Genomic DNA, 14,458 nt, shown 5'->3' on the forward strand with positions numbered 1-14,458 from the left:
ATTGAATACACTACAAAGACAAGATATTTAATGTTCAAACAGATAAACTTTATTGTTTTTTGCAAATATTCACTCATTTTGAATTTGATGCCTGCAACACGTTCCAAAGAAGTTGGGACAGGGGCATGTTTACCACTCTGTTACATCGCCTTTCCTTTTAACAACACTCAATAAGCGTTTGGGAACTGAGGACACTAATTGCTGAAGCTGGAATTCTTGTTGTAGGTGGAATTCTTTCCCATTCTTGCTTGATGTACAACTTCAGTTGCTCAACAGTCCGGGGTCTCTGTTGTCGTATTTTGTGCTTCATAATGCTCCACACATTTTCAATGGGAGACAGGTCTGGACTGCAGGCAGGCCAGTCTAGTACCCGCACTCTTTTACTACGAAGCCACGCTGTTGTAACACGTGCAGAATGAGGCTTGGCATTGTCTTGCTGAAATAAGCAGGACGTCCCTGAAAAAGACGTTGCTTGGATGGCAGCATATGTTGCTCCAAAACCTGTATGTACCTTTCAGCATTAATGGTGCCTTCACAGATGTGCAGGTTACCCAGGCCATGGGCACTAACACCCCCCACACCATCAGAGATGCTGGCTTTTGAACTTTGCGCTGATAACAATCCAGACAGTCCTTTTCCTCTTTGGCCCTGAGGACACGGCGTCCATGATTTCCAAAAACAATTTGAAATGTGGACTCGTCAGACCACAGGACACTTTTCCACTTTGCGTCAGTCCATCTCAGATGAGCTCGGGCCCAGAGAAGCCGGCAGCGTTTCTGGGTGTTGTTGATATGTGGCTTTCACTTTGCATGGCAGAGTTTTAACTTGCACTTGTAGATGGAGCGATGAACTGAGTTCTGAACTGTTCCTGAGCCCATGTGGGAATATCTGTTATAGAATGATGTCGGTTTTTAATGCAGTGCTGCCTGAGGGATCGAAGGTCACGGGCATTCAGTGTTGGTTTTCTGCCTTGCTGCTTACTTGCATAGATTTCTCCAGATTCTCTGAATCTTTTGATGATATTATGGAGTGTGGATGATGAAATCCCTAAATTCCTTGCAATTGCACGTTGAGAAACGTTGTTCTTAAACTGTTGGACTATTTGCTCACGCAGTTGTTCACAAAGTGGTGAACCTCGCCCCGTCCTTGCTTGTGACCGACTGAACCTTTCAGGGATGCTCTCTTTATACCCAATCATGACACTCGCCTGTTTCCAATTAACCTGTTCACCTGTGGAATGTTCCAAACAGGTGTTTTTTGAGCATTCCTCAACTTTCCCAGTCTTTTGTTGCCCCTGTCCCAACTTCATTGGAACGTGTTGCAGGCATCAAATTCAAAATGAGTGAATAAAAAACAATAAAGTTTATCTGTTTGAACATTAAATATCTTGTCTTTGTAGTGTATTCAATTGAATGTAGGTTGAAAAGAATTTGCAAATCAACGTGTTCTGTTTTTATTTATGTTTTACACAATGTCCCAACTTCATTGGAATTGGGGTTGTAGTTCCAAGCATAGGCTATAGCATAGTGTAGGCAATACAGTTAAGCAGTAAGCAGTAACACTGATAAGCAATAAGCAATATGGTCACCTGATCATCACCCTATATGAGCTTGTTGGACATCCTACTACAAACCATGCCCATTAATATCGAGTTGCTCCCCCTATGCAAGTATAACAGCCAAAGGATTTGGGAATGTGTCTGTGGGAATTTGTGTTCATTTAGTCAAAAGCGCATTTTTGAAGTCATGTTGAATGAGAACGCCTGGCTCACAACTGACGTTCCAGTTCATCCCAAAGTTGTTCAGTGGGGTCTGGCTCTGTACATGGCACTTCAGTTGCTTCACACCAAACTCATCAAACCATGCCTTTATGGACATCGCTTTGTGCACAGAGGCAAAGTCATGCTGAAACAGGATAGGGTCTTCTCCAAACTGTAGCTACAAACTTGGAAGCATATAATTGTCTAAAATATCTTTGTATGCTATGTCATTATCTTTATCCTTCACTGGAACTATGGGGTCAAGCCAACATCCAGAAAAATAGCCCCAGACCATTATCCCTCCTCTACCAAACTTTACTACTTCAGTTACAGTTAGCACTGCAGTTGAACAGGGCAGAAATTTCACAAATAGACTTGTGGCAAAGGGGACATCTCTTCAGTATGACCCGTTCTACTGCCAGTGTTTATCTATGGTGACTGCAAGGCTATGTGCTTGATTTTAGACACTTGTTAGCAATGAGTGTGGATGAAACACCTAAACTCAATAGTTAGGATTGATGTCCACATTTGGCCATATATAATACTGTGATGAGAAAATCAACCACTCACTCCAGGACCTCTATTTTAACACTGTAAATGTAGGACACAGTGGTTAGCCTTTACCTGCTGTCAGTTGTTTAGCATGTACTGCAGTTAAACACAAGGTCAGCAATTGTGTGTTGTGTTTAGTTTTCTTTTCTCTACTTGTGGTACATGCAATGAAGTAGATTAGTTGGCCAGTTAGTGGTTGCCAACCCCACTACAACAAGGTCTCTGGTACATGTCATTGTTTCCTGGTAGTGTCATAGCCAACTCCATCAAACTGTAACCACATAAAATTAATTTATGAATGTGCCTCATGTGTGAATAAATAAATTAAATGACTAAATATCTTCACTAGAAAAGTTGAGAGAGTGATAGACAGAGGTGAGAAAACAGTAAGCGGGGTGGGAAGGATGACATGAAGAGAGCAAAACCCGCGCAAAAAGAAAGATAGAGCGCAAAGCGAGGGAGGCTGAGAGACATTGAGAAAGAGTGAGAAATGGAGAGCGAGAGTTTGCATTCGCAGAAGAGAGAGACAGAGGCAGACAGAGCAAGCAAGACAGTGAGTGTGTGACAGAGACAAGGATTAGGAAATAGCGATAACAGGAAAGAGAGAGAGAGAATGAGAGAGAGAGTTCCAGTTCATCCCAAAGTTGTTCAGTGGGGTCTGGCTCTGTACATGGCACTTCAGTTGCTTCACACCAAACTCATCAAACCATGCCTTTATGGACATCGCTTTGTGCACAGAGGCAAAGTCATGCTGAAACAGGATAGGGTCTTCTCCAAACTGTAGCTACAAACTTGGAAGCATATAATTGTCTAAAATATCTTTGTATGCTATGTCATTATCTTTATCCTTCACTGGAACTATGGGGTCAAGCCAACATCCAGAAAAATAGCCCCAGACCATTATCCCTCCTCTACCAAACTTTACTACTTCAGTTACAGTTAGCACTGCAGTTGAACAGGGCAGAAATTTCACAAATAGACTTGTGGCAAAGGGGACATCTCTTCAGTATGACCCGTTCTACTGCCAGTGTTTATCTATGGTGACTGCAAGGCTATGTGCTTGATTTTAGACACTTGTTAGCAATGAGTGTGGATGAAACACCTAAACTCAATAGTTAGGATTGATGTCCACATTTGGCCATATATAATACTGTGATGAGAAAATCAACCACTCACTCCAGGACCTCTATTTTAACACTGTAAATGTAGGACACAGTGGTTAGCCTTTACCTGCTGTCAGTTGTTTAGCATGTACTGCAGTTAAACACAAGGTCAGCAATTGTGTGTTGTGTTTAGTTTTCTTTTCTCTACTTGTGGTACATGCAATGAAGTAGATTAGTTGGCCAGTTAGTGGTTGCCAACCCCACTACAACAAGGTCTCTGGTACATGTCATTGTTTCCTGGTAGTGTCATAGCCAACTCCATCAAACTGTAACCACATAAAATTAATTTATGAATGTGCCTCATGTGTGAATAAATAAATTAAATGACTAAATATCTTCACTAGAAAAGTTGAGAGAGTGATAGACAGAGGTGAGAAAACAGTAAGCGGGGTGGGAAGGATGACATGAAGAGAGCAAAACCCGCGCAAAAAGAAAGATAGAGCGCAAAGCGAGGGAGGCTGAGAGACATTGAGAAAGAGTGAGAAATGGAGAGCGAGAGTTTGCATTCGCAGAAGAGAGAGACAGAGGCAGACAGAGCAAGCAAGACAGTGAGTGTGTGACAGAGACAAGGATTAGGAAATAGCGATAACAGGAAAGAGAGAGAGAGAATGAGAGAGAGAGAGAGAGAGAGAGAGAAGAGAGAAGTGAGAGAGACAGATGGGCATGAATAAATTAATACTAATGAAGTCTGATTGATGCACTGCCTCCTGCAAACACCTTTGGCTAATCCTTTCACAGAGAGAGAGAGAGAGAGAGAGAGAGAGAGAGAGAGAGAGAGAGCACTAGAAAGAGGGAGAGGCCATAAAGAATGAGAAAGGAAGATAGATTGAGCGCAAGAGATCAAGAAAGACAGAGGGGCGTTTGGTGAAGAGAGAGATTTGGCTGAAAAAGAGCGAGAGTGTGAGGTAGAAGTGACAGCAGAAACAGAATTGAATCCTTTTTGTCTGGAGGCCCAGATTATCTCTAAGCTTCTGCGCTCTGTGTATACACACACACACACACACACACACACACACACACACACACTTGGACCCACACACGGTCCAGAGTGTACACGCACTCTCGCACGCCTGTACACACTCTCACACACTGATCAAAGCAGCATAAACCACACACTGATAAACAGTGTCAGGATGCCTATGGATATATATGGATCATTTGATGTCCTTCTATACTCACAGTGCAGAGACATTAAACTTCCAAAGCTGACCATACTGAAACCATCATGAGCCACACAAGTATTCTCTAATAGCAACGAATATCTTAGCTGGATCGGATTTGGCCCTGTATATTCCAGCGTGTTTTCCTATGAAAATACTTTTGTTTTGATATGCTACTCAAAAATGTACATAATATCATAAATAATCACATAGCATACTATGGAATGAATTACATTTACATTAAAGTGGAATTCCAATGATTTCTCAATGTAATTAAAAGGTAGAGATGGAAATAGAGTCATTCAGTTAGTGGTTTGACTGTGAAATAGTTCATTGTAGACATTCAGATCTCTTTACATTGGTGGTAATACTATTTAAAGCTACTAGTGAACTTCTGAGATTTATGTGCAACATGAATAGTGGTTGTCTTAAAACAGCCTGCATGTACCTCTCAAACTTAGCTTTATTCCCAAAAGCATTTTATGTTATAACTTTCTGTGTTGGAGCTTTTCAGGGCATTGCATTCTTTAGATGTCTGGTTCCTGTGAACTATTCTAAGTTTCTCTAGAACAGAGCATTTCACATCAAACCACTCTGAATGACTTTGTTTATATCTTAACAATTTCATTCTACAGAAATTTTGAATTGGTGGAATTCCCCTTTACACTCTGTGTTTTTTATTTTTTTCATGTCAAGGAATGAGGAAAAATGTGTCATAAATATGGCAGTTTGAGACTGTAGCATCTGTCAGCAGCTAGGTGTGTTGGATCTGTTCAAGGTGCTAGATCACCAGGCTCAGGACTGAGCGATACATAATTGTATACAGTGGTGCTTGAAAATTTGTGAACCCTTTAGAATTTTCTATATTTCTGCATAAATATGACCTAAAACATCATCAGATTTTCACACAAGTCCTAAAAGTAGATAAAGAGAACCCAGTTAAACAAATGACACAAAAATATTATACTTGGTCATTTGTTTATTGAGGAAAATGATCCAATATTACATGTTTTTGAGTGGCAAAAGTATGTGAACTTTGCTTTCAGTATCTGGTGTGACCCCCCTGTGCAGCAGTAACTGCAACTAAACATTTCTGGTAACTGTTGATCAGTCCTGCACACCAGCTTGGAGGAATTTTTAGCCCATTCCTCCGTACAGAACAGCTTCAACTCTGGGATGTTGGTGGGTTTCCTCACATTAACTGCTCCTTCCACAACATTTCGATGGGATTAACGTCAGGACTTTGACTTGGCCATTCCAAAACATTAACTTCATTCTTCTTTAACCATTCTTTGGTAGAACGACTTGTGTGCTTAGGGTCATTGTCTTCCTGCATGACCCACCTTCTCTTGAGATTCAGTTCATGGACAGATGTCCTGACATTTTCCTTTAGAGTTCTCTGATATGATTCAGAATTCATTGTTCCATCGATGATGGCAAGCCGTCCTGGCCCAGATGCAGCAAAACAGGCCCAGACCGTGGTACTATCACAGACCGTGATACTACCTCCACCATGTTTCACAGATGGGATAAGGTTCTTATGCAGGAATGCAGTGTTTTCTTTTCTCCAAATATAACGCTTTTCATTTAAACCAAAAAGTTCTATTTTGGTCTCATCCGTCCCCAAAACATTCTTCCAATAGCCTTCTGGCTTATCCACATGATCTTTAGCAAACTGCAGACAAGCAGCAATGTTCTTTTTGGAGAGCAGTGGCTTTCACCTTGCAACCCTGCCATGCACATCATTGTTGTTCAGTGTTCTCCTGATGGTGGACTCATGAACATTAACATTAGCCAATGTGAGAGAAGCCTTCAGTTGCTTAGAAGTTACCCTGGGGTCCTTTGTGATCTCGCTGACTATTACACGCCTTGCTCTTGGAGTGATCTTTGTTGGTCGACCACTCCTGGGGAGGGAAACAATGGTCTTGAAATTCCTCCATTTGTACACAATCTATCTAATTGTGGACTGGTAGTGTCCAAACTCTTTAGAGATGGTTTTGTAACTTTTTCCAGCCTGATGAGCATCAACAACTCTTTTTCTGGGGTACTCAGAAATCTCCTTTGTTTGGGCCATGATACACTTCCATAAGCACATGTTGTGAAGAGCAGGCTTTGATAGATCCCTGTTCTTTAAATAAAACAGGGTGCCTGACTCTAATTTCACCTTAAAATTAACTGCTAATCCTGCAGGTCCACATACTTTTGCCACTCACATGTAATATTGGATCATTTTCTTCAATAAACAAATGACCAAGTATAGTATTTGTGTTGAAGTGTATCAGGCTTGATAAAATGTTATATATGATATTGATATGATATTGGGCTCTAATATACATGTAGCTGTTTGCTGTCTGAAAGTACTATCAGAAGGCTCCATATGTTTCAATGGAGCTCTGGCTGAAAAGAAAAGGCTCTGTGTGCGTCGACGGAGCCCGAGTTTGGAGCTCTGGGGTCCCAGTAGAGAGATGGGGCCCTCACTTTAGAATAAGCTGAAGCTTTATATATTATTTATTATATTAGAAACCAGATGTGAACTATACCTTAAAGACCAAACAACCGGGGTATAATTTTCTGCTCCTGAAGAGACTGGGCAGAGAACATTTGGCCCGTTTGTCTCCAAGCTGGTTTGCGAAAGCTTGATCCTGACTTCGATCTCTAAATGCAAATAAACTTCTTTTAATGTAAGAGACGGGTGTCACCGAAGAGTTTCTTCCTTCACCTTCACAGCATCGCAGCAGAAGATAAACTACAGTGTCATTTATTTAACCGGGTTCTCTTTATCTACTTTTAGGACTTGTGTGAAAATCTGATGATGTTTTAGGTCATATTTATGCAGAAATGTAGAAAATTCTAAAGGGTTCACAAACTTTCAAGCACCACTGTACACTTGTATTTTATTTATAAAATGTAAAAAATAAACATGAAACAATTTGGTATTTTTTCCTCTGTGTGGTGAACATAAAGGTCAGTTGAGCTCATAAAGACGTCAATGAGTGGAAGGACAAGGTAGGTGTTTCTAATAAAGTGGCCAGTTAGAAGAATCACATAATAGCTATTTCTAATAAAGTGTCCAAAGTCAAAGTAAGCGTTTCTAATAAAGTGGCCAGTAAGTAGCAGTACAAGGTGCATGTTCCTAATAAAGTGACCAGTGAGAGGAAGAGCAAGAGAGGCGTTTGTAATAAAGTGGCCAGTGAGAGGAAGAGCAAGAGAGGCGTTTGTAATAAAGTGGCCAGCCAGTGAGTGGACGAACGCAGTAATTGTTTCTAATAAAGCAGGCTGTGAGTAGAAGAACAAGATAGGTGTTTCTAACCAAGTGGACAGGGGGAGTACCTTTAATTCACGTCTCTAATCTTAACTCCCTGAAGCTGAGATACACCTTTGGCTGTCTATACATCTTAGCAATGAAGACTGAAAGATTTAGAAATACATTCATTCTGTTCTACTCTGCCTCAAACATGACTGCAAATGTGTTATGGTGTATATAACACTACAAACATGAATAAATTCAGCGAAAAACAGTCCATTTTCATCCACCCATAAAGACCTAGCTGTAGATACTATTAAAATGCAAGTTCATGAGTTGTGACTTGCTCAAGACTAGATGTTCTAGTTACTGCGTGCTGGCATATGAGTCAGGCTGTGGATTAATGTATGAAGACAGCCACAAGTTAAACATAAGAAAAAAAATGAAGTGAAATGGACACAGATTGGGAGTTTAACCTAATAACAGCACCGCTGAGCTTTCGTCACGTCAATGAAACTTTGGCACTTGGCCATTATTTAAAAACAAACCAATCCCTTATTCTGAGCCACAATATAATCTGGGAACACAGCAAAGAGCACACCAGATCAATACTGATTTAATTTCTTACAAGAGTCATTAGCTTGAGGGATGAAGCGTTTAGTAATTGTTTTTAACTGAGCTTGAGGTGGCAGAGCAGGCCGTTTGAATGCAGATGCATTCTTGCAGTGAGCAAAGCTCCGACCATAAATTCAGGTGGTTCACACTTCGATTAAAAGATTTTTTTTTACCATTTTGCCATAAATTATAAACAAAAAGGGCCCTAAACTACATTTTTTTCAATTTTATTTTTTCTCCCCTGGTCCATTTTTACAATTCAAATGGTTTCGTGCATCAAAAACATGATCATAATTTTGACATGACCATTTTCCAAACTTTCTGTGCTGATAGGGGAGAACTGGGTACACTGAGCCGGTGGGTAAAACCAGCCTTTGTATTTGGGAAGCCATACAAGTAACCATGTGATCACAGATTCAGGAGGAATAGTTCATTTCACATGAATTCTGACTGAGATGAGCATGTGAAGAGAGTGCTCTATTGGTGACCCTGCCCATTTTCAGTGATGGCAGAGAAGGGAAGTAGTTACATTTCGGGCATCATAAGCTTCCAAAGAGGTGAATAAGACTCTATCTCAACAAAAATCGGAACCTTAATTAATATGAAATGCATATTCACTTAAATAAAAATGAGATACAATTATACACATTGTATTGCAGTGTTATTGCAATGTTATTGGAGCATTTCCATCAGGCCAAGAAACTACAAACATAACACATATAGGGGCTCAGCTCCATTGGAAGATCTGAGAAGATCAGCCATTGGGGTGTCAGAAGGGAAGTCTATTCAGGCTGCTGCAGAGGAGCGAAAGATAGACAGATTGACTTTAATAAGATACATTGAGAAACTTGATCAAGGAGAAATTCCCAGTACAGGTTATTACTGACTCAGAAAGGCTCATCAGATTTTTGATGATTAGGTGAAGTATAAATTTTCCAACCACATCAAGAGACTTCCCTGCTGCAGAAAAATCACAGAAGCTATTAAAGGTTTCTGATGGTTCCTGGTGGTGTTCAGTAGTCACAAATGGTATTCTGTGTTTTTTTAATTCATACCTATACATTTCATAAGAAACACAGCAATCCTTCCTTGAGTAATACTACTTTGATTAGTATGATCTAGAGTGGAGACTCACTGAAGTGATTTTATTTTATTCTTTATATAGGTAGGTTATTTAAATGAGGCTCATTTTACCCCCACTGGGCTCAACTTTTCTCCCTCTTTGTACTTAGTTTAGCCCAGCCTGGGGGCAAGTTGGGGCAAAGGACCAACTTTTTTGATGGGACATATTTCTAAAAGTGTAATAGCTAAATGTAATGTTTTAATTTCTGTGGAAACATGACAGCCCTAAATACACATAGCATAGCAACTACTGTCTGGAATTTCATTGTTTCATGAATTTCATTGTTCACTCATTTGTTTTCATGTAAAATCATGAATTATTAAAAAAAAACTTTCTTCCCTATATGTAAATGATGTTCTCTTATGATTGGCTTCCCTGCTTTGCGCTTCAGTCAAAAAGCATTCTGGCCAACATTGAAAACCAACACTGAATGCCCGTGACCTTCGATCCTTCAGGCGGCACTGCATTAAAGACCGACATCATTCTGTAACGGATATTCCCACATGGGCTCAGGAACACTTCAGAAAACCACTGTCAGTGAACTCAGTTCGTCGCTCCATCTACAAGTGCAAGTTGAAACTCTGCCATGCAAAGCGAAAGCCACATATCAACAACACCCAGAAACGCCGCCGGCTTCTTTGGGCCCGAGCTCATCTGAGATGGACTGACGCAAAGTGGAAAAGTGTCCTGTGGTCTAACGAGTCCACATTTCAAAACGTCTTTTTCAGGGATGTCCTGCTTATTTCAGCAAGACAACGCCAAGCCACATTCTGCACGTTACAACAGCGTGGCTTCGTAGTAAAAGAGTGCGGGTACTAGACTGGCCTGCCTGCAGTCCAGACCTGTCTCCCATTGAAAATGTGTGGCGCATTATGAAGCGCAAAATACGACAATGGAGACCCCGGACTGTTGAGCAGCTGAAGCTGTACATCAAGCAAGAATGGAAAAGAATTCCACCTACAAAGCTTCAACAATTAGTGTCCTCAGTTCCCAGACACTTATTGAGTGTTGTTAAAAGGAAAGGTGATGTAACACAGTGGTAAACATGCCCCTGTCCCAACTTCTTTGGAACGTGTTGCAGGCATCAAATTCAAAATGAGTGAATATTTGCAAAAAAACAATAAAGTTTATCCATTTGAACATTAAATATCTTGTCTTTGTAGTGTATTCAATTGACTGTAGGTTGAAAAGGATTTGCAAATCATCGTATTCTGTTTTTATTTATGTTTTACACAACGTCCCAACTTCATTGGAATTGGGGTTGTATAAGGGAATGGTGACGATAATGCAGTTAAATAAGGGCAAGTTAATGCACCTGAGATAATGTTCACTAGTTCTCATTTGCCTTCATTATCAGCCATGTTAGCATTTAGTGAAGTATTCATTTAAATCAATCCAGTAACCTAATGAATCTACTCTTGGGGCATCCTCCACTACACGGTACACTCAGTTAAGCCCAGTTCAGTGTGCACATATCGCTCATCATCCTGCAGGTTTGGAGGGCAATGAGCTGTGACTTCATCTCAGCCGTGCTACTGATCAGCAGTGTTTTCAGCACAGCGCTCTGTTCTAAAGTTAAATTGCTCTGGTCAGAACAGCTGGCTTGCAGTGTGGTCCAGTAGGTAGGCCTATAGTGCAACCAGTGCACTGAAGTAGTTGACAATGTGTGAAATTTCCTTTAGCTCTGCACTTTGAAACAGGTAAATGCTGCTGTCTTAGATAGTATTGTCAGTAATTTAGTCGCATAGTGTGTATGTGTATTTATGTGTTTGCTTCTTCGATTTTAAAGCCGAGTTTGTAAAATGACAATACAATAGAGAGCAGTAATTAGCTGTTTTTGGACTGTATTCAACTAGAAACAGTACAAAAACATGATTTGATGTTTTACCTTTTGACCTTCATTTAAAAAAAAAAAAAAAAAATACAGTGTTACATAATTTTTCCTTTTAATAGCACTTAAAAACAATTTGGTGACTGAAAGCACAAGTAACAGGCAAGCCAGTTTAGCACCCTCAATCTCTGATTGCATAGCCACGCTGTTCTAACGTACCAAATATTTTTTTTTCCACTGTCATGTTGTAATAACCACAGAAGTCCCTGAAAAAGACTCCATCTAAAATGTATATATCTTTCAGCATTAATTGTGCTTTCACAGACTTGGAGGTTACCAACTAATATGCCCCACACCTTGACAAATCTGGGTTTTTGAACTTTACACTGGTAACAATCTACACTGGTAACAATCTGGATGGTCCTTTTCTTCTTTGGCCCTGAGAACATAACATCCATTATTTCCATAAATGATCTGAAAGGTTGACTCATCAGACCATATTGCACATTTCTACTGTGCATCAGTCCATTTGAGAGAAGTCGGCAGTGTTTCTGGACACTGTTGACGTATGGTCTGCACTGTGAATAGTACAGTCTTAATGTGCATTTACAGCTTGTTTATATTGACACCAGGCTGGTCAGTGTACTCCCGAGCCCATGTGGTGATAGGCATGACAGTAGCATGCCAGTTTTTGCTGCAGTGTCTTTTGAGGGGTTGAAGGTCTTAAGCATTCAGTTGTGGTTTTTCAAAATGGCATTTCTATTCATACATTTTAATAATCAACCAATAAATGCTTTATGCTTGAGCATTTTCTACATTAAAATTAGCAGAACATTTCAAAAGTTGAAAGCTTAAAGAACTGAAAGCTTGACTGTTTTTTCTTTTTTTCTCTCTCATGGGATCTTTTTTGGTTAAAGGTGAAAGAAAAAAAACATTCAAACTCTGTATGTTGCCAGCAAAAATGTTTTTGACTGATTGTTGCAAATAGGCTAGGCATTTTTCATTAGAGACTTTATAATCAATAATGTTTTGATTGCATCATTAATAATCATTAATGCTTTGAGTAAACACCAGGAATTCACCTACACAAAACAGGTTAACCGCAACTTAAACCTCAGGCCTTAAACATATTTCTCTTAACCACAGATGATTCCCTTGAACACAGTCAGGAAAAGGGAACAAAACGTGGATCTTTGAATGTTCTAGAGCAACAATGGACTGGTCCATAAACTAAGAAGGATAGACATGTTCCAAAAATTAAACTAACAGCATTATATTAAAACACAAACACGGGAACATAATGGTACAGAAATGCAGATCACTGTCACTAAGGGACCATATAGACAGTGCCTAATGTGTTTCTCATGTATTTAGCAAAAAGAAGCCAAAAACACATTAAATCTCTTGTAGTAAATAATATGGTGTCCTTTAAGCCTTTTAAGCTACATACATGGGAAATAAAGCTTAGAAAGACATCCACATTAGGCACTTTTTAAAGGGCTCCTTAATGACTAATGCATCAGTGATGTTTTTGAGCCATTACTATTTTAAATTTAATGTAATTTAATTTAATAAGTACAGTAAAATACTTCATTGTAGTTTGTTTTCTGTTCATTATTTAAAGATTGAAAATGTGGGTTTGATCATTTTTGGATGTTCATGAGAAATCAACGAGAGAAAGTTGAATATTTAAAGAGTGTTCAATACAAAACCAACTGTACTGCCTTGTCATGGATAGAGCCATAAAACTGTCGTAATTTCAAGTCTGCTTTTCAATATATCAGTGCTTGTAAGATTAACTTGGCAGTTCCAGTCAGTCTGTAAAGCATTTCACAACCCATCTTCTTTACTGATTTATATTCTGTTATTTTCTAGCTAATTGCTGTTTGGTCACTTATAGCTAATGACCGAAAAGCTTACTTTTAAGGAGCAACAAGTTCATAATTTGGCATAGACCTCCTTTGTCCTTCTAAAAGAAGCCACTGCCATCAGGGAAAGCCACTGCCATGAAGGGGTGAACCTGTTCCACAACTATGTTTAGGTAGGTGGTACATGTCAAGTTGACATCCACATTAATACCTGGACCCAAGATTTCCCAGCAAAACATTACCCATATTATTATACTCCCCCCACTGGCTTTTCTTCTTCCAAAGTGCATCCCGGTGGCATCACTTCCCCCAAGTTGTCCATGCAATGTAAAAGAATGCAGGACTCATCGGACCAGGCAGACTTCTTGCTCCCATAACTATCATTAAAAATTTATGAAAAGCTCTTCTGTTGGCTCAGACCAGACAGGATAGCCTTGGATGAGTCAATGAAGCTTGGGCACCCAGCCTATCACCAGCTTGTGGGCAGTTCCTCTTTGGACCACTGTTGGTAATTAAGCACCAACGCTGACCAAGAGACCCCAACAAAACTTGCCATTGCCGGAGATTCTCTGACCCAGCCGTCTGGCAATAATAATTCAGCCCTTGTCAAAAGTGCTCAGGTCTTCAGGCCTGCCCATTCCTCCCACATCCAACACCAACTACAAGGCCTGATTGATCGCCAACTGCCTAATATATCCCAGACTTTCACATGCACTGTTGTTATGAGATATCAGAATGATTTGGCTCATCAGTGTAATTAAATAAGTTTAGAGAGCTTTTAGACTCAGTTTGTATTGATTAGGACATGTTCACGCTATGGAATTTTACTTTCAGGAATTCCAACAAATATCTATGAAACTTTAGCCCCTGCTAAAGCATCTGAGGTCATTATGATCCACGTCCAAATGCCTAAGAGTGTTCCCAGTTTAAAAATGCATGAGAGAGTATGACAAAGCACAGAGCACAATCAGAGCTATTGTTTGCAGATTGGTTGTGATTACCGCAATGATGAAAAATAATGTTATTAACCAGTAACAGAGACTCCAAATGACCGTTTCTGTTCCAGATCCTTCAAGAATAAGTACTTTTCAATGGCTTTTTTTCTTTCAGGCAAAATACTATTTGTTTTCACTCTCATTTTTA

General features: G+C 39.8%; 1 protein-coding gene across 1 annotated transcript in view; it reads right to left on the minus strand.

Moving 5' to 3' along the window:
- Positions 1-14,458, minus strand: part of gfra3 (GDNF family receptor alpha 3) — a 56,980-nt gene that overhangs the window by 4,901 nt on the left and 37,621 nt on the right. The window lies entirely within an intron of this gene.

Source organism: Pygocentrus nattereri, chromosome 11 (assembly GCF_015220715.1).
Source record: "Pygocentrus nattereri isolate fPygNat1 chromosome 11, fPygNat1.pri, whole genome shotgun sequence".
Taxonomy (NCBI): domain Eukaryota; kingdom Metazoa; phylum Chordata; class Actinopteri; order Characiformes; family Serrasalmidae; genus Pygocentrus; species Pygocentrus nattereri.